General features: G+C 42.4%; 1 protein-coding gene across 3 annotated transcripts in view; it reads right to left on the reverse strand.

The window, feature by feature from the left end:
- ern2 (endoplasmic reticulum to nucleus signaling 2) overlaps window positions 1-26379 on the reverse strand; it is a 77248-nt gene that overhangs the window by 48461 nt on the left and 2408 nt on the right. The window contains exons 1-2 of one of the 3 annotated variants that reach the window (XM_080206563.1): window positions 8038-8140; window positions 5818-5926 (exon numbers count right to left, since the gene is read on the reverse strand). The exons of the other annotated variants lie outside the window; for them this stretch is intronic. The gene's annotated coding sequence lies outside the window, so the exon portion shown is untranslated. Of the gene's footprint in view, window positions 1-5817; window positions 5927-8037; window positions 8141-26379 lie in introns of those variants that run through there. 3 annotated transcript variants of the gene reach the window in all.

Here is a 26379-nt window from a genome sequence, read left to right on the forward strand (position 1 = left end):
TTAGCGAGGTAGCCTCCACCACTTCAACAGGCAGAGAATTCCAGAGATTTACCACTCTTTGAGTGAAGAAGTTCTTCCTCAACTCCGTTCTAAACCGCCCCCCCCCCCCCCTTTATCTTGAGGCTGTGCCCCCTAGTCCTACTGTCCTTTCTGAGCGGGAAGAGTCTTTCCATCTCTATCCTATCCATCCCATTCATCATCTTGTACGTCTCAATGAGATCTCCCCTCATTCTTCTAAACTCTAACGAGTACAAGCCTAGTTTATTCAGCGTCTCCTCATAGCTCAACCCCCTCAACTCCGGCATCAGCCTAGTAAACCTCCTCTGCACTCCCTCCAAGGCCAAAATATCCTTGCGTAAGTACGGCGCCCAAAACTGCACACAGTACTCCAGCTGCGGCCTCACCAATGCCCTATACAGCCGCAGCAAGACCTCCCTACTTTTATATTCAATCCCCCTCGCGATGAAGGCCAGCATCCCATTCGCCTTCCTGACCACCTGCTGCACCTGCAAGCTGGGTTTTTGCGACTCATGCACAAGGACCCCGAGGTCCCTCTGCACCGTCGCCTGCTGCAGTTTTTCTCCACGTAAGCAATAATCCTTCCTACCATTATTCCTACCAAAGTGGACCACCTCGCACTTGCCAACATTAAATTCCATTTGCCAGTTCCTGGCCCATTCGCCCAGCCTATCTAGATCCTTCTGCAGACTCTCCACACCCTCCGCACAATTTGCCTTTCCACCAATCTTGGTGTCATCAGCAAATTTCGACACCATACACTCGGTTCCCTCCTCCAGATCATCTATATAAATGGTAAATAGCTGAGGCCCCAGCACCGACCCCTGAGGCACTCCACAAGTCACCAACCGCCAATCCGAATAGCACCCATTGACCCCCAGTCTCTGCCTCCTATTTGACAACCAATCCTCTATCCACGCTAACACCCTACCCCCAACTCCATGTCCCCTGACCTTCTGCAATTACCTCTTGTGAGGTACCTTGTCAAACGCCTTCTGAAAATCAAGAAAGACCACATCCACCGGCTCTCCTCTATCCACCGCCCTAGACACATCCTCATAGAACTCCAGTAAATTCGTCAGACACGACTTCCCCTTAACGAAACCGTGCTGCGTCTGCTCTATCAAGCAATTCCCCTCAAGATGCCTCGCTATTTCCTCCTTGATGACGGATTCTAACATTTTACCTACAACAGACAAGAAAACAGACATTGGCTTGATGAACGACAGGTAGAAAGATTCAACACCTAGCATGCAATCTAGTTGCTAGTCTCAGTGTTTCCAATTGCTATAAGGTGATCCAGATGTACCCCAACACCTGGGCAGAATTTTCCCAAAAAACAACACTCACTTTTGGTGAGAAAATCAGTACGATTCACGCCAGCTCCTGTGGCGTAATCTAGATTGTGACCTTTAGGCACTTTGAAATTTTCTCCCATGTAAAACACTGCACCTGACATGCAGAGCGTCTGATTTTCCCATCCTGAGGGTCATCTGAGCACTTCAACGAAGAGAGTGTTGCAATTAAACAGCTCCACAGCACTTGATCTGATTCAAGCCAGGAAGATGGCAGCGAGGAAACCAGCTACTCAATTCATGGAGAGGACCCTCAGCCATTTGCTGGATGCTGAGAAGAAAGGCGGGCTACAATACACCCTCAGGTCTAAGGAGGCCCTCCAGCAAGATTGTGAATCCCGCCTGGGAGACTGTGGCAGCACTGGTCAGTACCAGTAGCCTGACCAAGGTGTCCAATGTAGAAAAAGGGTGAAGGACGTACTCTGATCAGCAGGTGTACCAAGTCTCCTCTTGGCACTCCACCATTCTGTCACCGCCCCCCCGCCCCCCCAGAAAATTACCAGTGCCCTGGCACCCGACTTCCCACCAGCATCCTCAAGCCATAACAATCCCCCACTATGCTTAGGCGTGGTGCCCTCACAAGCCAGGTGTCATCGACCTCTGACCCAGTAGGCGCCCAGCTCATATTAACCCCTTTTGTGTTCCTGCAGGTGAAAATTGCCCTCAACTGCTGAACAAGACAGAAAATGAGTGGTGGAATTCCTGAGTCGAGGATCCTGACTCTGTATGAGGGGAACAGCAGGAGCAGGCCTGCGTGGAGAGTGAGGTCGATTTGCAAAAGTGAGGGATCACTGCACGTTCATCCAAATGACCCAACTCTTGACCAGGCCATGGATTAAAACCACATCGCTTGCCTGGCAGGAACACCAACCAATGAGCCTGGCCCACCCAACCTCAACCACCGTGGAGATCTCGGAAGAGGACATTGATAAAGCGTTACAGCTATCACCTGTACCATCCACCATTGCAGAGACACACACCTCAGTGGGCAAACTATCATGCAGGTTTCTGGATCATGATCTGGTGAGCACCACACAGCTCTGATGAACATCAGACGGAGGCAGGAACATCGCAGGCAGCAGGCTTCAGGACCACAGACACTCACATCCCCCAAACCCCGAGCTGGATAGCGGGCTTGGACTCCCTGGTGCTAGGTGAATAAGGCTGCTCACTTCCTTTTTTCCACTCAGAGGTAATGACATCTAGTTCCTGTTTTAAAACGCAGTAGTAATTTGCACCCACATGACACCATGCCTGTTGGGTGGGAAGATTCAACTTTAACTTTGCTAATATTTTATAATACATTCAAATTCAACACCACCTTTCTGGGCATATCATCAGCAAGGGCCCAGGAAAATCGTGGTCTTAAATCTCGCTAATGCAAATCTTGTTTTGGGCCTCTCACAATATTTTGAGGCCATTACATGATTTACCCCTGCACATTTACCATAGTTATGCCATCTAACCTGCACATCTTTGGACACTAAGGGGCAATATAGCATGGCCAATCCACCTAACCTGCACATCTTTGGACTGTGGGAGGAAACCAGAGCACCGGGAGGAAACCCATGCAGAAATGGAGAGAACATGCAAAGTTTACAGAGCTACCCAGGTGCAGGTGCTGCGATGCAGCAGTGCTAAGTACTGTGTCACCATAGAGGCTGTTGTAATGACGGAAATGCAGAAGCCAATTTGTGGACAGCAAGTTCCCAATAACAGTAATATGAAAATAATCAGATAATCTGTTTTAGTCATATTGATTGAAGGATAAATATTGGCCAAGACATCGAGGATAACTCCTCTGTTCTTCCTCAAAGCAGAGTAATAGATTCTGAGATAAAGCCTCAGTTTAAATGGCACCTCAAACAGTGCTGCAGTACAGCATTGGGGACATCAGCCTGGATTTTGATGCTCGTTTCTGGAGTGGGACTTAAACCTTCTGAGACAAGAGTGCTGTCCGCTGAGTCATATCTGACATGTCCTAAAGGAAAACTGAGCAAATAGCAGAGTGGACTTGCTACTATCATCAGGTGAATTAACAGTGACTTAAGACTGAACCCTCCCATGATGGAGTTAGCAACAACCTGTGCATATATCAGGCCTTTAATGTGTAAACTATTGCCTATGCTCTATTCAGCAGCCATCCCAAGAAATCTTAGAAAGCAGGAAGGGAAGATAAAAAATTGTAAAATGAATGAAACAGCAGACATAGTGAGAGAGATAGGAATGGACAGAAATTCTCACTGAATGAAAGAGTTTTGATAAGGCTTTGAAAGGTGAGGCAGGAAGCGCAGAAATGAAGGAGATTACAAAGATAAGTAGGAACAAGGCAGCTAATGATTCCTCCACTTTGGATAAAGGGCTAGACTTGAAGGATTGAGGCAATGGTGAAGGGGCATATAGTTAAAAGGAGGTTGCAATGATAGAGTGGAATGTAGCATTGGGGAATCAGGATCTTACCAGTGTATTTAAGTGAACACCCATGCAGTTCAACATTTGCTTGCTTAAAATTATACTGAGTCTACAGTGCCTATTTACTTATCAACTGAATTGTGGTGCTCAAGCGACAAATGGAAAGTTTCAGATTAAGAATATTGTATAAAACTGTGAATAGGAAATCTCCAACGCTAAATTTGGATTCAGAGGTCTTCCTCTTCTAGCCATATTTTATACTTAAATCTATATTTTCTTGTAGCAATTTAACCTATCTGTACATTAATTAGTGGCATTAATTATGCATTTTGTCACCCAAGTGGGACAAGGAGTTTTTTTGCACCAAGTATTAAATAGATGAAAGAAAAAATTCTTTTGACCATCAAAATATTGATAGGCTGGTTGATTGGGCAGATATATGGCAAATGGAGTTTAATCCGGATAAATGTGAGGTGATGCATTTTGGCAGGAATAATGTAGGGAGGAGTTATATGGTAAAGGGTAAGCCCATAAGGAGTATAGAATCGCAGCGAGACCTGGGGGTGCAAGTGCACAAGTCTTTGAAGGTGGCAGTGCAAGTGGAGAAGGTTGTGAAGAAAGCCTATGGTATGTTAGCCTTTATAGGAAGGGGTATAGAATATAAGAGCTGGAGTCTAATGTTGCAGTTGTACAGAATGTTGGTTAGGCCGCATTTGGAGTACTGCGTCCAGTTCTGGTCACCTTACTACCGGAAGGACGTGGAGACCCTGGAGAGAGTGCAGAGGAGGTTTACCAGGATGTTGCCTGGTATGGAAGACTGAGGTATGAGGAAAGATTGAAGAAATTGGGGCTGTTTTCCCTTGAAAGACGGCGACTGAGGGGAGATCTAATAGAGGTATATAAGATTATGAAGGGTATAGATAGAGTAAACAGAGATAAGCTATTTCCTATGTTAGAGATACACAGTACGAGGGGCCACGGGCTTAAGGTGAGGGGGGAGAGGTATAACATGGATATTAGAGGGAGGTTTTTCACAAAGAGGGTAGTGGGGGTATGGAATGCTGTGCCAAGTAAGGTGGTGGAAGCAGGCACGCTGGAGTTGTTTAAGAGTAACTTAGACAAGCACATGAGTAGGTTGGAGATGGGTGGATATAGGAGATTGTTTTAAATAAGGTTCATTAGCATTGGGACGTCCCTGGTAAGGTAAATGGATATGGTATGATAATAATGTTTTTTCTCTTTTCATTCACAGGTTTTAAGTCAGTCTGCCTTGTGTCCAACGAGGGTCATACACGCGATGGGTCATACTGGAGCTGCTCTTGGTTGTTCGAGATTGGCCTAGTGCTTCATGTCGTTAGTGTGTGCCTAAACTGGACCAGATGCTGGGCAAGACGACAGCTCAGTGACTATCACTGATTGCTGTGCAGACACATGGATTTGGGCCGGTGTCTGTGGGAGTTTGCGCATTCTCCCCGTGCTTGCGTGGGTTTTCTCCGGGTGCTCCGGTTTCCTCCCACACCCCAAAGATGTGCTATTAGGCTGATTGGCAGTAATAAATTGTCCCTAAATTAAAGGTGGAGGCTGCCTCGCTAAATATATTTAAGACGTGGGTTGATGGGTTTTTGATAGGCAAGGGGATTAAGGGTTACGGGGAGAGGGCGGGAATGTGGAACTGAGCCACGACAGATCAGCCATGATCTTATTGAATGGCGGGGCAGGCTCGAAGGGCTAGATGGCCTACTCCTGCTCCTATTTCTTATGTTCTTATGAATGGTCTAATAAGCTTCCAATATGGTGGGCAGCAACATGTGCACATTTCTGTCTACAAGTGCACCATTCCCACATTAGTGAAAGAAGGTAATTGGCATCAGAGTATTCGTATTAACAAATATCTAATAAATTCTCATAATCCCTCTGACACTCGAGATCAGTTCTGTATATTGCTGTCTTACATTTGGCTATTTTTCCTGAGCCTTGATGACCAGAACTGAATACAGCACCAAAGGTAGAGACTGACCAAAACATTATATACCTTCAGCAACTGCAAGTGTGAATTCACATTCCTTTGCAAGTTTCTCAACCTCACCTCCTTAAAATTAAAGGAGTAACTGTTCCATCTAGTATAATGCCAGAAAGGGGCACTGTAGGAAACAAGAAACAAGAAGCAACATGATTTAAAAATTATTTTACAGGATGTGGGCGGTGCTGGCTAGGCCAGCATTAATCAACCATCCCTACTCGCCCCTGAGAAAGTAGTGGTGAGCTGCTTTCTTGAAACACTGCAGTCCATGGAGTGTGGGTACGCCTACGGTGCTGTTAGGGAAGGAGCTCCAGAATTTTAACCTATTGACAGTGAAGGAACGGCAAAATATTTCCAAGTCAGGGAGAGACCACATGGTCCACTTCATCTGTGCCAGTTCTTTGCTAAAACAATTCAAAATTAATTCCACCTTCCCAATTTATCCCCATAGTCGTGGTTTTTTCATTTCTTCAAACAATTATCCTATTTTTCCCTGAAAGAAAACATAAGAGAAAGGATTCTCCTAGCAGAACAGCACTTAGTACAACTTAACAGCAAACTTTAACCAGGAAATAATGCAACGTATATCTAGGCAAACACCCATGCAGTTCATCATTTGTTTGCTTAAAGTTATACTGAGTCTACAGTGCCTGTTTACTTATCGACTGAATTGTGATGCTCAAGCGACAGATGGAAAGTTTCAGATTAAGAATATTGTATAAAACTGTGAATAGGAAATCTCAGATGCTAAATTTGGATTCAGAGGTCTTCCTCTTCTAGCCATATTTTATACTTAAATCTATATTTTCTTGTAGCAATTCAACCTTTCTATACTTTAATTAAAGGCATTAATTATGCATTTTGTCACCAAAGTGGGACAAGTAGATTTTTTTGCTCTAAGTATTAAATAGATGAAAAAAGTCAAGCAATTATTTTAATCAATAAAATATAAAATTTAATAAAATCAGGATCAATCAATCCAATGTTTAACCAAAGTTTATGAAGTAAATATTGGGTTTTCCAAGTCCATTTACATGCACCCTCTTACAGCTGAAAGTTAAGAACATAACTGCTAGGGCAAAAAAAAGGCCATTCAGTCCATCAATCCCATTTCATCCAGAATTCACATCGAAACATTAGAAACTGGAGTAGGTCATTCTGTCCCTCGAGCCTGTTACGCCATTCAATTAGATCATGGATCATTTGCAGCTCCACTCCATTTGCCAACTTTTATTCCTTATCCCTCAATACCCTTATGTAACAAAAATCTCCCCATCTCAGTCCTGAAAGATCCAATTGATCCCAAAGTATCAACAGTCTTTAGAGCGTGCGAGAGAGCGAGCTAGATTTCTACTGCTCTTTGTATGAAAACGCGCTCCTGAATGGGCTTTTCAATGACATAACCAACCAGTGACACAGAATACATACATACATCACTAATTGGCCATGTCACTCAAAAGTGAGAGCTGATCTGTAAAATGGAATTGCCATGTTGGTGGAGAAGGTGAGGTAAGTGAAGGGAGTTTTACTTTGCCCTTTTTCCTGTACCTGACATAGGAATGTTTGGTGCAGTCAAAGAGTGCAAAATCAGTGGAGAAGTGACCAATTATCCAACATCAAAAACTCTCAACGTCCATAATTTAACTCGTTCTTTTCCTTATTTCTCTTTGGACAGCAAGTGAACGTACCAATAAAATTAAGCTCAATAAAATGAAGTGATGCTAAAAAAAAAACCTCAATGTAATACACATTCAGCCATTACACTGGCATGACCAGTTTCTTGAATGTGTGCCAAGTTCTATCATACACTCAAGATGATAAAATATCCAGGAGTCAAATGCTTCCTATAAATCTGCTTGCAAATTTCCAATCAGGATTGTGTGCTGTCATGTTAACGTGTGAATTCAAAAAAAAGTGACTTTTTATTGCCGCACCTAAAGCTGTCACAGTTCATGATCTGTTTTACAAGCAAGAACTGTTTTACTTAGGAACCTGCTTAGTGCATTGGGAATGAGGCTTCCACCACATTTCTCAACATAACCAGTCTCATACAAGATTTAAAAATAGCAATGATTCAACTTGCAATGAAACGAAGCATTCCAGCTCTGTGCAGGTATGATCTCTCAAGATTAGATCTTGAGAGAAGCAAGTTTTCAATTTTCTTTTGAGAAAGAAATTAAAAGAAAGTAATCCAACTTCAATCACAGATCGGTAACCAGAACATATACTCACTCTCTGAGTCATTATACAGAAGTATAGAATCAGCTGCATATTCTTGAATCATTAGTTCCTTGCAGTTACCATACTTGCCTCGACAAAATGTGCACACACCTATTAAATGTTCTACCGTATAATTTAAATACAAGTCTCTGGAAACTTTACACAATGGGAACACGTCATAGCTTGTGAACTTCCCCCATTCTTTATGGGAGGTACTATAGGAGTTTCAGATCTTGTGACCTAAAATACACACAATATTTGGATACAGTAGTCTAAAACCTAATTATAATATTTAGGATGAGGTGATTATATTCAGATGTATGTACTTCCCCCAAAATAAATATTTTAGCATTTGATGGCTTTACATTTAAAAATTTCTGATCAGCAATACTTTAGCAAAATTGCAACAGAATTCAGTGATGTCAAGAATAGGGATACCGCCCAGAATCCCGGTCATAAATTGGAAATTCAAGTCCACATGCAACATACCTTCTATACTGTAAATTTGCCAGCTTCATTAAAGATTTAGATAAAACAGAACTGCCAATCTGATCTTTAAAACTCTGCGCAGCTAAGCCTATGATTATCAATTCCATAATTTTAAATACAAAATTGATCAGTTACATATTTCAATGATTTAACTTGTAGCAGTCCTTGATGATGCGCTTTCTATCACATGTGGAAAAATGCAAGATCAAACTTAATTAACATTAAAACAGCATTTTTGATCGAACAACAAAATCCTAGTTAATATGTGCAATTCTTTTAGTGCTGCTTTTATCAGCACAACAGTAATAATCTCCCAAAGAACAGGATCTGTATTGTACCACACCCAAACCTGGCTCAGTGACAAAAACATTAGTCAGGTAATTTTCAGAACAAATTTCAACGAAGGCTTGAAGTCATGGCAACCATTATTTTAAACAAGGTTTCTTCATATTTTTAACAAGAGTATCAACAATTGTCCAAGAATTAGTCTTTTGTGCAGAATTGTAAATACTCATTTCAGCTATTTGTGTTAATGTCACGTACAGGTTCTTTTAAGTGGACTCCAAAAGCTTTCAGAAATATCTCCACAGACAATATTTTCAGCTTCAAATTCTTACATACTTTCAGCTACTACCATAACCAAGTGATTCCCACTGGAAGTGATTATCTCCTATTTTCTACACCGAGTGAAAGTGTACACATCATACAGGTGGGGTAGATGGCTTCTGGCCACCCGGACAGGCATTTGTTTTCAATCCATCAAAGTTTATTTTGCAGGAGTCTTGTCTGAATCCCTCATGGCAGCAACTCGAGTATTATGCAGAGGGTATGCAATATATTGTCATCAGCCCTTTAACTTAAGGATGTTGTCAATTCAGAGTACTGTGTTTTTTGTTATGGGTCTTGATGTGACTGAGCAGCTTAAATCATGACCTGCAAATCTTTGGGCACATGGGACTGGATTTCCCACAAGGAAGTGCGATTCAGAGTGCAACATTTGCTTCCTTTTTTTTACCTTCTCTACCACTACTTTGCTTCATCAAGACATTGGGACTTGAAGTTTAATGCAGCTTGATGGACTGGTTGTCACCATTCTGAATGACTGGGAGGAGCTTGCTACCAGTTATTGCCAATGCTGTTTCAAGGAGAGCTTTAGAGTGCCTTTGAAAAATTTCCTGTGCTCTCCCCTGGAATGTTGACGATTTGAGAGTTGGGAAAAACAGACCGGGTAGGGTAGATGGCTTCTGGCCACCCAGACAGATGTCTGTTTTCAATCTATCAAAGTTTATTTTGCAGGAGTCTTGTCTGAATGCTCGGTAGCTGGCTTCAAGATGATATTGGCATTTATGCCGGCATTGCTGATTAACCTCTCTGATACTCATTGTGTCATTGATGCACAATCCAGATTTCACTGCAGTACAAAAGTGTGGTGACAACAACTGCTCTGTACAAAAGGGTAGGATTTTCTGGCACTGGCAGGGCAGGTCCTTCCACAGTGGATGCCAGCCAAAAATCCAGTGACTTCAGTAAGACTGGGAAGATCCTGTTGACAAGTAGGGTGGGAAAATCCTGCCCAAAATCTTTCATTGACTTGGGGAGATCTTTGTTGTCAAACACTTGCTGCCATAGTTTGTAGAAGGCTGTGCTGATGCAGCCGATCCAGTGTTCCTTAGCCTTGTCAATGGTGACCTTTTGTAAGAAATGGCTGCCAAGGTATGGGAAACGCTCAACATACTTCAGAAACACTCCTTCAACGTATATGGGAAGTGGAATATTTGGCTGACTAGATATGCATTGATAATATTAATTTAGTATTGGTAGCATTCAAGGACAGGTTGAATTTCTTGTATGCAGAATTGGAGAGATCAAAAGCGATTTCCAAATCTGGTGCAGAGTGGATAACAACACTGTAGTCACCCAGAAACTATAGATAGTGTAAATTTATGTTGATTAATTTTGGCACTGAGGTGACTGAAGAGTTTTCCATCTTCATTTAAGCTGAGACTAGAAGGTTGATGATCTTTGAATAGGTGAAAAGCTGCTGTCAAGAATATCGTAAATGGAATGAGAACTATCATACAGCCTTGCGTGACCCCACTCTGAATTCTGAAGATCCCCCAAGACAGTTGCAGTCATTTAATCATGAATTGCAGGATTGTGAAGAACTTCTTGGATATTCTAATTTTTGGAGCACAATCCACAGAACCTCACACTTTACTGAATCAAACGCTCTAGTCAGGTTGATGAGTGAACTGAAGAGTCCCTGGCGTTGTTCGTTACGTTTCTCTTGGATTTGACTGGGAACAAAGACAATTTTGGAGATTCCTCTGGAAGGTCTAAAGCTACATTGTCTCTTTGGTAAGGGCTCCTCAGCTAGAGAGAATAGGCAATTCAAGAAAACGCATTTCAGGATTTTGTGTTACAGACGAAAGGGAAACATCTTGATAAATTATGCTGTGGAATCTATCTCCCTTATTGGATAGTTATAATTGTCGCATTCCTGAAGTGGCAGGGCAGGGAGGTTTCAGACTGTGCGAGAGTTATTTTCCTCCCAAACTTCTAGGACAAGTGCAGTGTCTTGAATATGAGCAAACTTTCACCAGCTTTGAAGACAGCATTGGGACCACAGACCTTGTGGTAGGTCTCCCATCAATGCTGATTCACCCATGGATTCTACCAAAGCATACTGAGAATAGCTTGAGCTGCCATTGTAGACTCATAATTGGAGATGTTGAAAATGTTCTTTAAAGTGTTGCTAGATGGCATTGTCATCTTTCAGAAGAGAAATACCATTCTGTGACCAAAGGGGATTTTGTCCATTTAACTTTAATCTATAGATGGCCTTGCTGGTTTCAAAAATCTTTGCACATTATGCTGAATCATTTGGTTGGATCTGTCAGCCTTTCCCTTCCCACCACCTGTCCTTTATCTTCTGCATTTTACTTGATTTGATTTATTATTGTCACATGTATTAGTATATACTGAAAAGCATTGTTTCTTGTGCGCTATACAGACAAAAGAGTGTTCATAGAGTAGGAAAGAAAAGTGTGCAGAAGTGTTACAGTCATAACTAGGGTGTAGAGAAAGAGCAACTTAGTGCGAGATAGGTCCATTCAAAAGTCTGATGGCAGCAGGGAAGAAGCTGTTCTTGAATTAGTTGGTACGTGGCCTCAGACTTTTGTCGATGAAAGGTGGAAGAGAGAATGTCTGGGGTGCAGGGGGTCCTTAATTATGCTGGCTGCTTGCCGAGGCAGCGTGAAGTTTTGACAGAGGCAATGGATGGGAGGCTGGTTTGCGTCATGGATTAGGCTACATTCACGATCTTTTGTAGTTTCTTGCCATCTTGGGCAGAGCAGGGGCCATACCATGGTGATATAACCAGAAAGAATGCTTTCTATGGTGCATCTTTAAAAGTTGGTGAGTGTCATAGCTGACATGCCAAATTTCCTTAGTCTTCTGAGAAAGTAGAGGCGTTGATGGGCTTTCTTAACTATAGTGTCGGCATGGGGGGACCAGGGTAGGTTGTTGGCGATCTGGACACCTAAAAATTTGAAGCTGTTGACCCTTTCTACTTCATCCCCATTGATGTAGACAGGGGCATGTTCTCCTTTATGTTTCCTGCAGTCGATGACAATCTCTTTCGTTTTGCTGACATTGAGGGAGAGATATTGCTGCCACACCAGTTTACCAGATTCTGTATCTCATTCCTGTACTCTGTCTCATCGTTGTTTGAGATCCAACCCACCTCGGTGTCGTCTGCGAACTCGAAAATTGAAACGGAGGGGAATTTGGCCACAGTTATAGGTACAGAAGGGGTATAGTAGGGGACTGAGAACACAGGCTTGTGGGGCACCGGTGTTGAGGATGATCGTGGAGGAGTGTTGTTGCCTATCCTTACTGATTGTGGTTAGTCTCGTGTCAGCTGTGAAATGTCAGATTGCTGCCTTCTTATATTGTGACCTTGGGTTGTTCTGCCAAGTAATGAAGGCTGCTTATTTTTTTATTCCAGGAGTCACGGATTGGAGTGTCATTTTTGTCAAACCAGTCCTGATAACAATATACAATCCCAGTGGTTTAGACAAAGGAGTCCAATACATCTGACTTTATTTGATCCCACTATTCTGGAATTGAGTGGACATGTGAAGACTTTCCAGATTGGTTTTCAACAATGCTTGGAATTCCTCTCTTCAGTTGGGCTGCTTTAGATTGGAGTTCTTCTTGGGCTTTTGAACCTTGTGATGTCTTGATGCTAGGTGGCTGTTCATCACTGATCAAACACGTTGACAATCTGTCCAACAGGCATCAGTCTCCCACATGGATCAAATGATGTAGATGTCACTTTGATCTTTGACATGAGCAATGACATAATCCAGGAGATGCCACTGCTTTGAACAAGGATGCTTCCATGTCATTCTGTATTTGTCCTTCTGACAAAGATGTTTGTTATAACAAGGCCATGTTGAGCATACTGCCAGCATGAGAATGCCATTTTAATTAGCTTTTCCTATCCTGCTCTTCCTCAATGATTCCACTTCATACTTGGAACCACAGCCAATTCTGACATTAAAATCCCCAGGTGGATGATCTATTTTTCTTTTGGGGTGACAGTGAGGACTTCAAGATCAGACTAGAACTTTCCTTAATATTTTCACTGGAGTCAAGAGTCAAGGCAAACACTGACAATGGTGCCAAATTGGTTAGGGTTGAGCTGTAGATGAAGCCCTAAACCTTTCACTGATACAGTTATGGCAGTGCATCCAAGAGTCTATTCTGGATGGTAACACCAACCCCATGGACATAGGGCTCATTGCCAAGTCTTCCCTTTCCAGTAGAAGATGTATCCCTTCTTTGTTTCTTCAGCTGTCCCTCCCCAGGAAGGCAGGTCTCACTGAGGGTGGTGGTGTCAATTTGGAGTCTTGACAGTTCATGTAATACAATTGCAGCTCTTCTTTCAGACAGTCACCCTTGAGATGAGTATGTCAGGTATTGCTCAGTAGGCAGCATTCTTGCATCTTAGTCAAAAGGTCTCAGGTTTAACTCCCACACAAGAAACTTGAGCACAAAAATCAAAGATAACTTTCTAGTGCAGAGCTACACTGTCAAGAGTGCCATCTTGCAGACTACACTTTAAACAGAGGCCCTGTATGTTCCCTAGTGTGGCTGTAAAAGATTTCATGAGCCAGATGTTTTTTCTCTGATGTCCTGGACATTATTTGTCCAAAAAAAACTGGCCATTATCACACTGCTGTTTATTAAGCCTGCTCTATGGAAATAAGGATTTTTTATCCATTCAATGGGTGTGGGCTTTGTTGGATAAGCTAGCATTAATTGTCCCTGGAAAGGTGGCGGTGAGCTGCCTTCTTGAACTGCTGCAGTCTATGTGGTGTAGATATAGTTGCAGCGCTGTTAGGGAGGGGTTTCCAGTATTTTGACCCAGCAACAGTGAAAGAACAGCAATATATTTCCAAGTGAGGATGGTGAGTAACTAGGAGGTGAGCTTCTTGGTGATGGCATTTTTACATTACAACAGTGACTAAACTTCAATAGTACTTCAGTGTTTTTTAAACACTTTCGGATGCCTCAGGTTGGGAAGGTGTCAGGTGCCACATAAATGCCAGCCTTCCTTTCTTTATAGGCAACTTTACCAATTAACACTGCTGATATATTTAGTGTAGATTAAAGCATAAAGACACATTGGTAGATTATGTAAGTGGGCAAAATTGCAGCAGATTGAATTCAATGTTTAAATTGTGAGATTATCCATTTCCAAATAAAAAATAAATCTGGATTTTTTTTAAATGATGAAAAGCTAGGAACAGTGAAGATCAAAAGAAATGTAGGGGATCCATGTACACTGAAAATACAGTGGATAGGTGAGAGGTTGGGCTAGAATGGTTGTGGCAGGAGGAGCAGTGGCAACATATATTCAATGAAAAAATGTCAAGGAGTGATTCAACAGGACAGTGGGTAGGTGATTACTTGGTGAGTGCTGTCTTTTTCTCTGTAAATTTGGGTAGTGGGTTAAGAAATTTATTTAGTATGAGAAATTGCAGAGGCTCTAACCATCATCTTCCAATCCTTGCTGGCTATAGATACGGCGCCATGGGATTGCTAAATTTCTACCATTGCCTAAAACAGGAAGACTACAGGCCAGTCAGTCCAATCTTGGTGGTGGAAAATTATTTTTAAAAATTCTTAAAAGGCAGTTTATATAATTTAGGAAGGTACAGATTAAGTCCAGTCAACATTGATTTATTAAGGAAAGATTGTGTCCGACTAACTGGATTTAATTTTGAGAAGATAACAAGAAGGGTTGATGAGGGGAGCACGTTTAATATAGCCTACATGGATTTTAGCAAGGTTCTTATAATGTCCCACAGTAGAGATTGTCAGAAAATTAGGTGTTCAATGTATTCAAGAGAAGGTAGAGCATTGGATCCAAAGCTTACTCAATGGTAGGAAAGGATGATGGCCAACATGTATTTTTTGGGTAAAACCAAAATACTGCAGATGCTGGAATCTGAAACAAATACAGAAAATGCTGGAAAACATCAGCAGGTCTGACAGCATCAATGGACCTTAAGACATAGGAGCAGAATTAGGCCACTTGGCCCATCGAGTCTGCTCCGCCATTCAATCATGGCTGATATTTTCTCATCCCCGTTCTTTTATTTCCTCATAATCCCTCATCCCCTTATAATCAAGAGCCTATCTCTTGTCTTAAAAACACTCAATGACCTGACCTCCACAGCCTTCTGCAGCAAAGAGTTCCACAGATTCATCACTGGCTGAAGAAATCCCTGCTCATTTCTGTTTTAAAGGATTGTACCTTTAATCTGAGGTTGTGACCTCTGGTTTCAGTTTTTCCTACTACTGAAAACATCTTCTTCGTGTCCACTATCGCTGGAGAACAGAGCTAATGTTGCAAATGTGAATGATCCTTCATTAGAGCTTTCTTTGGGAGTGGACAGAGATTTCTAGTGAGTTTCTTTAGCATTTAGGCCAGGGTCCCTTGCTCTCTGTGGAATATATTAATGACTTAAATGTTGGAGGCATGTATAAAATTTTAGAGATGATACGTAAATTGGCCACGTGGTTAAGAGAGAGAAAGAAAGCTGTACCCTTCAAGATGATGGGCATAATCATCAATCCAGAGAAGTAGGAGGTGATGCATTCGTGGAATGGAAACAAGACAAGAGATTACACAATAAATGGCAGAACATTTGGAAATGTAGAGGAACAGATAAGCCTTGTAGTACATGTGCACAGATTATTTAAAGGAGGACAGGTATATAAAGGTGGTTATGGCAGCAAGCGGGACACTCCTTATGTTGGCCAAGGCATTGAATACAAGAGCAGGCAGGTTATGTTAAAATTGTATAAAACACTAGTCAGACTGCAGTTGGAATATGACACTCAGTTCTGGTCATGTGATCATGCTAGAAAAGTAAGAAGATATACAAGAATGCTGTCAGGATAGAAGAATTTTAGTTATGAGGAAAGATTAGATAAACTGAGGTTGTTATCTTTAGAATTGAAGAGGCTGAGGGAAAATTTAGTCCAGGCGTATAAAATAGGGGAGCCTAGATTGAGTGAACAGAACATATCAATTCCTTTTAGCACAGAGGTCAATAACGAAGGGAGATAGGTTTCAGATAATTTGAAGAAAGATTATAGGGGGATTGAGCAGATTATTTTTCACTTAGAAGTTTATGAGGATCTGGACCTCACCGTCTGAAAATATGGTAGAGACAGAAATCCTCACTAACATTTAAAAAAGCTTGGATGTACATGTGAAATGCTGTAACCTAACAGGGTACAACCAAGCGTAAAAAGTGGGATGTTATTTTATGGCCATCACTGACATGATAGGCTGAATAGCTTCCTGTTGTGTCATGAATTTTCTATACTTTTACAAAATAATAAAGTATCTAGTGGACTGAAATGTAAGAGTGCAAAATATTACACAGTTATGCAAAACCTTAGGTAGAACACATATGGAAAACTGTGTACAGTTCTGGGCAATTCTTAATAATGATACGTTGGCTTTGAAGGAATGCAGTGCAAATGTACCAGGGCTCCAATTATTAAAGTATGAGGAGAGAATATATAAACAGACTTGCGTTCCCTGCAAACAAAGTTGAGGAATGATTTGTTTGAGGTTTTTGAAAGAAATTGGGAAATCTTTTCCAATGCCGAATTCGTGGGGGTCTCTATATATTTTTGACAGCATTACCATTGTTTAGCCTCCCTCATCATAAACATTCTTAGAGTTAATAACTGATGACCAATATTTAACTGGACCAGCTACATTAATACTATGGCCACAAGAGCAGGTCACAGGTTGGGAGCTCTGTAAGCATCTAATGTCTTAACTTCTCAAAATCTGCCCACAATCTAGTAAGCACAAGTCATAGAGGCAGAAGCAGATCATTCAGAAGGAAAGTTAGTAAACTTTGCTTCGTCAAAGAATAATAGAAGTGTGGCACTCTCTTCCATAAAAAGATGCTGGATTTAATGACATTTTTGGTGAGGACTATTTGGTCTTGGGATATGGACCAAGGCAAGTGGTTGGAGATCAGCCATAATCTCACATAATATTGGAACAGGCTTGAATGATCTACTCCTTTTCCTATGTGATCCATAACAACTGTGTTACCAGGATGAGGAGAGATAGATGGATTCAGATCATGTTGACTGCCACATTTTCACTAATGTAATTAGATTTCCAAGTAGGTATGAACTGGGATTATGTGCAGCAAAAGGGTGATGTACAGGATCAATACAAACTCAGATAAAATGGAGGAATCTAATCAGCGTAGGCTGGGTTTTTATCCATTTTAATGAGTCAAGGATCATTGTTTGCTGGAGCAGACGAGGAAGGAGCATCAGAGAGAAAGCTAAGACTTTACCTGTTAAAAACCTGTTTAAAATAAGTTTAAAGCACTTTGTTCTTTGTAGAACTGTTTAAAGCATTTACTTATTGTATTTACTGCTTTAAGAATTGTGAGGGAGTGATTATCAGGCAGTTGTGGCCCATCAGCTTTAATTATCAAGTGTCCACACGGTGAAGCCTTACATTGTTTGCTGGAGCAGACGAGGAAGGAGCATCAGAGAGAAAGCTAAGACTTTACCTGTTAAAAACCTGTTTAAAATAAGTTTAAAGCACTTTGTTCTTTGTAGAACTGTTTAAAGCATTTACTTATTGTATTTACTGCTTTAAGAATTGTGAGGGAGTGATTATCAGGCAGTTGTGGCCCATCAGCTTTAATTATCAAGTGTCCACACGGTGAAGCCTTACATTGTTTGCTGGAGCAGACGAGGAAGGAGCATCAGAGAGAAAGCTAAGACTTTACCTGTTAAAAACCTGTTTAAAATAAGTTTAAAGCACTTTGTTCTTTGTAGAACTGTTTAAAGCATTTACTTATTGTATTTACTGCTTTAAGAATTGTGAGGGAGTGATTATCAGGCAGTTGTGGCCCATCAGCTTTAATTATCAAGTGTCCACACGGTGAAGCCTTACATTGTTTGCTGGAGCAGACGAGGAAGGAGCATCAGAGAGAAAGCTAAGACTTTACCTGTTAAAAACCTGTTTAAAATAAGTTTAAAGCACTTTGTTCTTTGTAGAACTGTTTAAAGCATTTACTTATTGTATTTACTGCTTTAAGAATTGTGAGGGAGTGATTATCAGGCAGTTGTGACCCATCAGCTTTAAATCAGCGCCAAGTTTAAAAGGAGGCCTGGTGTAGATAGCGGGCAGCGTCGGAGCGGGCAGCGGAGTGAGAGGGAAGCAGAGTGAGCTATTAGGGCTTAATATCAAAAAGGGCTTGAAGGGAAAAAGGCCAGGTGGAAAGAACAAGGAAAAAAAAAAATTTTTTTTTCAAAACTACTACAGCAAAAAACAAGGAAAAAATTTTTCCCACAACAAATTATATTGAATAATGGAGGGACATGTGATGTGCGGTTCCTGTATGATGTGGGAACTGGTGGACCCCAGGGTCCTTCCCAGAGACCATGTCTGCAGTAAGTGCAGGTTGCTGGAGGAGCTCCAGCTCAAGGTGGATGAGCTGGCCTCTGAGCTACAGACACTGAGGCTCATCAGGGGGAGAGAGGGTGTCATTGTCAATGGGGTGCAAGTGACATCCACCCCCTCTAGACTGTCTAAATCTAAGGGTCAGGAACAAAAGGGGGCTGCTGGGAGGAGGAAGGGGGGTGAGGAGCGGAGGCCTCAGCCTCTTAATCTGCATAACAGGTTTGAGGTTCTTGCTTCCACTCTGGGAGAGGACGAGGCAGGTGAGGTTGGTGAGCAAACTGCACACGGTACAGTGATGCAGCAGGACATAGGCAAAGAGAAGGAGAAAAGGAACGTAGTAGTGATTGGGGATAGTGGGGTGAAGGGTATTGACACTGTCCTTTGTCACAATGACAAAGTGCACAGAAGGGTGTGTTGTCTGCCTGGTGCTCGGGTACAGGATGTCGCAGCTGGGCTGCAGAGGAATCTGGAGTGGGAGGGTGAGAACCCAGTTGTGGTGGTACATGTGGGTGCCAGCGACGTAGGCAAAGTGCGGACTGAGGATCTGGGGAGGGAGTATGAGAAGCTGGGAATGGAATTAAAAAGTAGAACCGACAAGGTGGTCTTCTCTGGGCTACTGCCTGAACCGAGTGCAGACGGGCGTAGGGTTGACAGGATAAAGGAAGTGAATGGGTGGCTCAGGGATTGGTGTGGGAGGAATGGGTTCGAATTTATGGGGCATTGGCACCAGTATTGGGGTAGGTGGGACTTGTTCGGGCGGGATGGGGTTGGTCTGAATCGTGCTGGGACCAGAGTGCTGGCGAATCGAGTAAAGAGGACTGTAGACAGGGCTTTAAACTAATTAGGGGGGGGGAGGGTGCGAGGGTAGGTGATGTTAGGAGGTCTACAGTTAAGGATAGGGTACAGGTAAGGGAAGAGGCTGAGGATGTCCCAAGTGGTGGCGTTACGGCAAATAGGGTCCAGAAGAAGGCTGGGATGAAAGCGCTTTATCTGAATGCACGAAGCATTCGGAATAAAGTGGATGAGCTGGTGGCGCAGATCGACACAAATGGATACGATCTGGTGGCCATTACAGAGACGTGGCTGCAAGGTGACAGGGACTGGGAGATGAATGTACAGGGCTATCAAGTGTTTAGGAAGGATAGGCAGGAGGAAAGAGGGGGTGGCGTAGCTCTGCTGATTAAGGACAGCATCAAGGTGGTAGCAAGGGATGATATCGGAGCCAAAGAGCAGAAAGTGGAATCGTTGTGGGTGGAGATTAGGAACAGCAAAGGGAGGAAGACGCTGGTGGGTGTCGTCTATAGGCCCCCGAATAATGATCTGGAGGTGGGGCGGGCTGTTAACGCGCAAATAAGTGCGGCGTGCAGGAATGGGACGGCAGTAGTTATGGGGGATTTCAATCTGCATATTGATTGGTCGACCCATGTTGGACGAGGTGGGCTCGAGGAGGAGTTCTTGGAATGCTGCCGGGATAGTTTCCTGGAACAGTGTGTGTTGGAGCCGACGAGGGAGCGAGCTATCTTGGATCTGGTGCTATGTAATGAGGCGGGTAGAATTAGGGACCTTGAGGTGAAGGATCCTCTTGGAGAGAGTGATCATTGTATGGTGGAGTTTCTGTTGCAGATGGAGGAGGAGAAAGTGGGTTCCCGGACACGTGTCCTTTGTTTGAATAGAGGGGAGTATGGTAGGATGAGAGAAGAATTGGCGAATGTGGACTGGGGGAGCGCGTTGGAAGGTAGGTCTGCTGAGGAGCAGTGGAGGATCTTTAAGGAGATCTTTCTTGGTGCTCAGCAGAAATTTATTCCGATGGTTAAAAAGGACAGTAGGAAGAGAGGTAATAAGCCGTGGATAACGAAGGAGGTGAAGGAAAGTGTTAAATTAAAAGCGGAGGAATTTAGAGTAGCTAAGAGCAGTGGGCGAGAAGAGGATTGGGAGAGGTTTAAATGTCAACAAAGATTGACAAAAAAGTTGATAAAGGAGGGTAGAAGAAGCTATGAAGCTGGGCTAGCGCTTAATATAAAAAAGGATAGCAAGAGTTTTTATAAATATATAAAAAGGAAGAGGCTGGCTAGGGTGAACGTTGGTCCCTTAGAGGATGAGAAAGGGGACCTAGTGGTAGGGGATGGGGATATGGCTAAGGTCTTGAATAACTTTTTTGTTTCTGTCTTCACGGAGGAGGACGTGAATAATTTGCCGGGTGTTAGCGATGGAAAGGTGGTAGGACTGGAGGGTCTTAATGACATTACTGTTACTAGAGAGGTGGTGCGCAACAGACTGGAGGGGCTGATTGTGGACAAGTCCCCAGGACCGGATGGAATGCATCCGAGGGTTCTGAAAGAAATGGCGGAGGTGATAGTGGATGCCTTGGTGGTTATTTTCCAGACGTCGCTGGATTCCGGGGAAGTGCCGGAGGATTGGAAAACGGCTAATGTTACGCCGTTGTTTAAGAAGGGTGCCAGGCAAAAGGCGGGGAATTACAGGCCGGTTAGTTTAACGTCTGTGGTAGGTAAAATGTTAGAATCCGTCATTAAGGAGGAAATTGCGAGGCATCTTGAAGGGAATTGCTTGATAGGGCAGACGCAACACGGTTTCATTAAAGGGAAGTCGTGTCTGACAAATTTACTGGAGTTCTATGAGGATGTGTCTAGGGCGGTGGATAGAGGAGAGCCGGTGGATGTGGTCTTTCTGGATTTTCAGAAGGCGTTTGATAAGGTACCTCACAAGAGGTTACTGCAGAAGGTCAGAGGACATGGAGTTGGGGGTAGGGTGTTAGCGTGGATAGAGGATTGGTTGTCAAATAGGAGGCAGAGAGTGGGGGTCAATGGGTGCTATTCAGATTGGCGGTTGGTGACTAGTGGGGTGCCCCAGGGGTCGGTGCTGGGGCCTCAGCTATTTACCATTTATATAGATGATTTGGAGGAGGGAACCGAGTGTAGGGTGTCGAAATTTGCTGATGACACCAAGATTGGGGGAAAGGCAAATTGTGCGGAGGGTGTGGAGAGTCTGCAGAAGGATCTAGATAGGCTGGGCGAATGGGCCAGGAAATGGCAAATGGAATTTAATGTTGGCAAGTGTGAGGTGGTCCACTTTGGTAGGAAGAATGGTAGGAAGGACTATTACTTACGTGGCGAAAAACTGCAGCAGGCGACGGTGCAGAGGGACCTCGGGGTCCTTGTGCATGATTCGCAAAAACCCAGCCTGCAGGTGCAGCAGGTGGTCAGGAAGGCGAATGGGATGCTGGCCTTCATAGCGAGGGGGATTGAATATAAAAGTAGGGAGGTCTTGCTGCAGCTGTATAGGGCACTGGTGAGGCCGCAGCTGGAGTACTGTGTGCAGTTTTGGGCGCCGCACCTGCGCAAGGATATTTTGGCCTTGGAGGGAGTGCAGAGGAGGTTTACTAGGCTGATACCGGAGTTGAGGGGGTTGAGCTATGAGGAGAGGCTGAATAAACTAGGCTTGTACTCGTTAGAGTTTAGAAGAATGAGGGGAGATCTCATTGAGACGTATAAGATGATGAATGGGATGGATAGGATAGAGGTGGAAAGACTCTTCCCGCTCAAAAAAGACAGTAGGACTAGGGGGCACAGCCTCAAGATAAAGGGGGGGCGGTTCAGAACGGAGTTGAGGAGGAACTTCTTCACTCAAAGGGTGGTGAATCTCTGGAATTCTCTGCCCGTTGAAGTGGTGGAGGCTGCCTCGCTAAATATTTTTAAGAAGCGGGTTGATGGGTTTTTGATAAGAGAGGGGATTAAGGGTTATGGGGAGAGGGCGGGAAAGTGGAACTGAGCCACGACAGATCAGCCATGATCTTATTGAATGGCGGGGCAGGCTCGAAGGGCCAGATGGCCTACTCCTGCTCCTATTTCTTATGTTCTTATGTTCTTATTATTCAAATCTTACACTTTACTATATAAAAGCAAATTACTGCAGATGCTGGAATCTGAAACCAAAAGAGAAAATGCTGGAAAATCTCAGCAGGTCTGGCAGCATCTGTAAGGAGAGAAAAGGGATGACATTGAGTCCAGATAACCCTTTGTCAAAGCAGCAGCTTCGACAGATGCTGCCGGACCTGAGATTTGCCAGCATTTTCTCTTTTGCTTACACTTTACTACAAAAAGCACATAGTGCAATCTGAGGCAATGATGAAGTTTCATGAGACTCTCATTGTTCCAGGATAAATATGAACATATGAACTAGGAGCAGGAATAGCAATAAGCAATTCACTCCTGGAGCCTAGTCCAATGTTTGATCAGATCACGGCTTAACCTATTGATTGCAGCTTCTACTTTTCTGCCCATTTCCTTTGACACCCAAGTCAGTCAAGAATCAAATTAATTCGGCCTTAAAAACAGTCAACACCCACCTGTCCGCTGCTGTCTGGAGAAGGGAAATTCCACAGATCAACAGCCCTCTGGGAGAAAACAATTCTCTATATCTGTAGCTCAGATTAAGACTAAATCAGAGAAATGGACAACTCAGTGATGTTTCATATTCTAAAGCAAATTCCAACAGGAAAAGTTCCAGGTGGACTATGCCACAAACCAAATGGTATGGTTTGCCTACTTCCTGCTATTGTGTGCAGACATTTTGGATTAATACAAAGGACATAAAAGGACCAACTGGTCTAAGATGCATTACATCTCTACTAGCTGCATCTGCCATCTGCCTGCCTGTATTGGTAGTCCATCCATGTCTTCCTGCAGCCTTGCAGGAAGACTTCCAAGCCACATCCTTCAATTTGGTATCATTAGCAAAGTTCAATCCTGTTCTCTCAATTCCTCAGTCAGGGTCACTCAGATAGGAATAGTTAGGAATGAAGTGCCCTCCACACGTACCTGTGCAAAACTAATTATTTTCTAATTTGAGGCAATTACACTCCACCCTACCTTTTGCCTTTGAGTCATTTCTCCTGATACTCACTTCTTATTTCTGTGTACATCCTTCATTAAGCAGGGTTACATGCTGATGGGGTAGAGCTTCAAGACCAACTTGCGATCTGCTTAGTCTGAACCCTGACAAATTCTGGATTGATACCAGCCAATCACCCAAATCAGATGCCAAATGTTGCATATGGTCTCAGTTCTAAAGAAGAGTTATGTCAGACTCGAAACATGAACACGCTCTTCCCACAGATGCTGCCAGGCCTGAGTTTTTCCATCACTTTGTTTTTATTTCTGACCACCAATATCTGTAATATTTTGCTTTTATATTACATATGGTATACTTTCCAAGATTATTTGGATGAGGACCAAGTAGATATTAGTAAATTAGTGCTTTATTAAATGGCTGTGGACAATTATAGCAAGAAGACATGATAGTGATTGTGTTGTCTTTATGCTTTTTTTGTAAATAGAAGTCACTGGCTTTGGGAAATGTGCAAATAAGGGCTGATTTGATTTTTGCCCTCATTAGCCCATGGTGAATGGTAAATAACAAGCAAAAACAACGTTCTCTCATGGAACATTACTAGGTAAAGATCTCAAAATATTTTATTTTCACTCTTATTGCAGTTAAGTTGCCAAGTGGCATCTGATGGTTGGAATGCAGCACAACTTGATAGTCCCTTGTATTAACAGAAAATAATGAAATAATCAACTGGCCCTTCAGCATCAGAGGAGAAGCAAGACAATGGAACAAGGATATCCACTTCAAAAGCCCCTCACACCACTCTAAGCTTTGTGTCTTTACTTTGAGGTTGTTCTAGCCAAATTCAAAAAAAGAGAGGCAACATGTCCATCAACTTCTTGCATTCTCTTCTCCGAATATTTTACTCTACCAATTGTATTTTTGTTTCTTGTTTATGCTCCACTTTGCCCCAAACATTCCACAACTGTACCATTTCACTTCTTCTCATTCTCATGCCTTTGTGCAACTCACTTCAGACAACCTTTGCAGATGACCTTTTCAACTCTCTTCCAGTTAAAAAATCCATGTCTATATTACTAATCCATTAGTAATGTGTTGCATATGACTATTTGGTATATTAGATAGTGCTTTTTCACTCTCCCCTATCGTTAAATTGGTCAAAAAATACTTGCATTTATACAGCACCTTTTACAACCACAGGACATCCCAAAAGCACTTTACAACTAATAAATTATTTTTGAAGTGCAATCATTGTTGTAATGTAGGAAAAACCACAGTCAATTTGTATACATTAAATTTCCACAGTCATAGGGTTATAACTGAGATGTTGATTGGGGGATAAATATTGGATAGGACGCTAGGAATAACGCCCCTGCTCTTCTTCGAAATAGTGCAACGGAATCTTTTATGTTCATCCAATAGAGCAGACTGGGACCTCTTTCATCCAAAAGAAGGCATTCCTGTGACAACCACTTGTATTATCAGAAGTTGCTGCATCTCTGATAGACTCATACCATTTGTTGTCTATGTAATATAGATTTTATTGTAAGCTGCAAGACACAATTGCCAACTTCAGAGTCAGGAGCAGACAGTAAAAAGGGATTAGGACTATCTTTACAGTATAGTCTAGAAGAGCCTTCCCTGTTCCACATTCTACCACTCTTGAGAAGTTATTTTTGTTTTATTTATTTATTAGTCACAAGTAAGGCTTACATTAACATTGCAATGAAGTTTGTGAAATTCTCCTAGTCGCCACATTCTGGCGCCTCTTCGGATCAACACACCTAACCAGTATGTTTTTCAGAATGTGGGAGGAAACCCATGCGCACAGGGAGAGAGTGCAAACTCCACACAGACAGTGACCCAAGCCAGGAATTGAATCCGGATCCCTGGCACTGTGAGACAGCAGTGCTAACCACTGTGCCACCATGTCACCACCCCCCCAGTGTCCTTTTCACCAGGTAACTATGCCCAGTATTATTTGATTTAATACCAACTGATGAGAAACTAAATGAACAGACTTGCTAGATGCTTTGATGAAGCTAGCGTTAGCTTTATATACTTGTCAGTCTACAAAGCAGACATTCACTATTATTCTGCCAACTAATCCAACAACAAATGAATAGTTCCAGCATTATCCATTCTAAAGAGACCATTTTAACAAGTCATGTGATCTCCCATTATATCTAGCCATTGTCTTTAAATATATTTGTGCAATAGCATACTTCACTGAATGATTAATGCATACTGTAGTGCATCATTTGTGTTATTGGACTAGCAACCTCAAATGGAGAGTTTAATTCTCATTGCAGCAATTTAAAACTTAACCCAATAAAAATTCATAGACTAGTACCACAAAGATTGCCAAATCTCCTAGACGATCTCAAAATCTAGACAATCAGCTACAAAGGGTCATCCAGACATTAGCTCTATTCTCTCTCTACAGATGTTGTCAGATCTGCTGAGATTTCAGAGCATTAACAGTTTTTGTTTGAGCCTCAGAGGGCACTTGATTCCAAATCCTCAAGATATTTCTCCTTAATGACGTGTGTAAAGCAATCACTACAAATTATATAGACTGAAATAATGTACATCAAGAGCCCATCAACATTTCAGGGCAACTAAGGATCATCAATAATTGTGGCTTTGCCAATGTTACTCAAACACCAAGATCAAATAAAAAGATATTCTAAAGTATTGCATTCATGAACTTTATTCACATTTATAGAAAAGCAAAATCCTGCCGATCTGAAATAAAAACACAAAATGCTGGAAACTCTCAAGTCAGGCAATATCTACGGAGATAAACTTTTAACATTTTGGGTTGATGATGATCCTTCATCTTGATGAATATACAAGATTCAATATAAAGTTTATTTATTAGTGTTGCAATTAGGTTTACATTACACTGCAATGAAGTTGTGTGAAAATCCCCAATCCCCTATATTGTCAATAAATCACATATT

Source organism: Carcharhinus amblyrhynchos, chromosome 18 (assembly GCF_965287045.1).
Source record: "Carcharhinus amblyrhynchos chromosome 18, sCarAmb.v2.hapA, whole genome shotgun sequence".
NCBI lineage: Eukaryota > Metazoa > Chordata > Chondrichthyes > Carcharhiniformes > Carcharhinidae > Carcharhinus > Carcharhinus amblyrhynchos.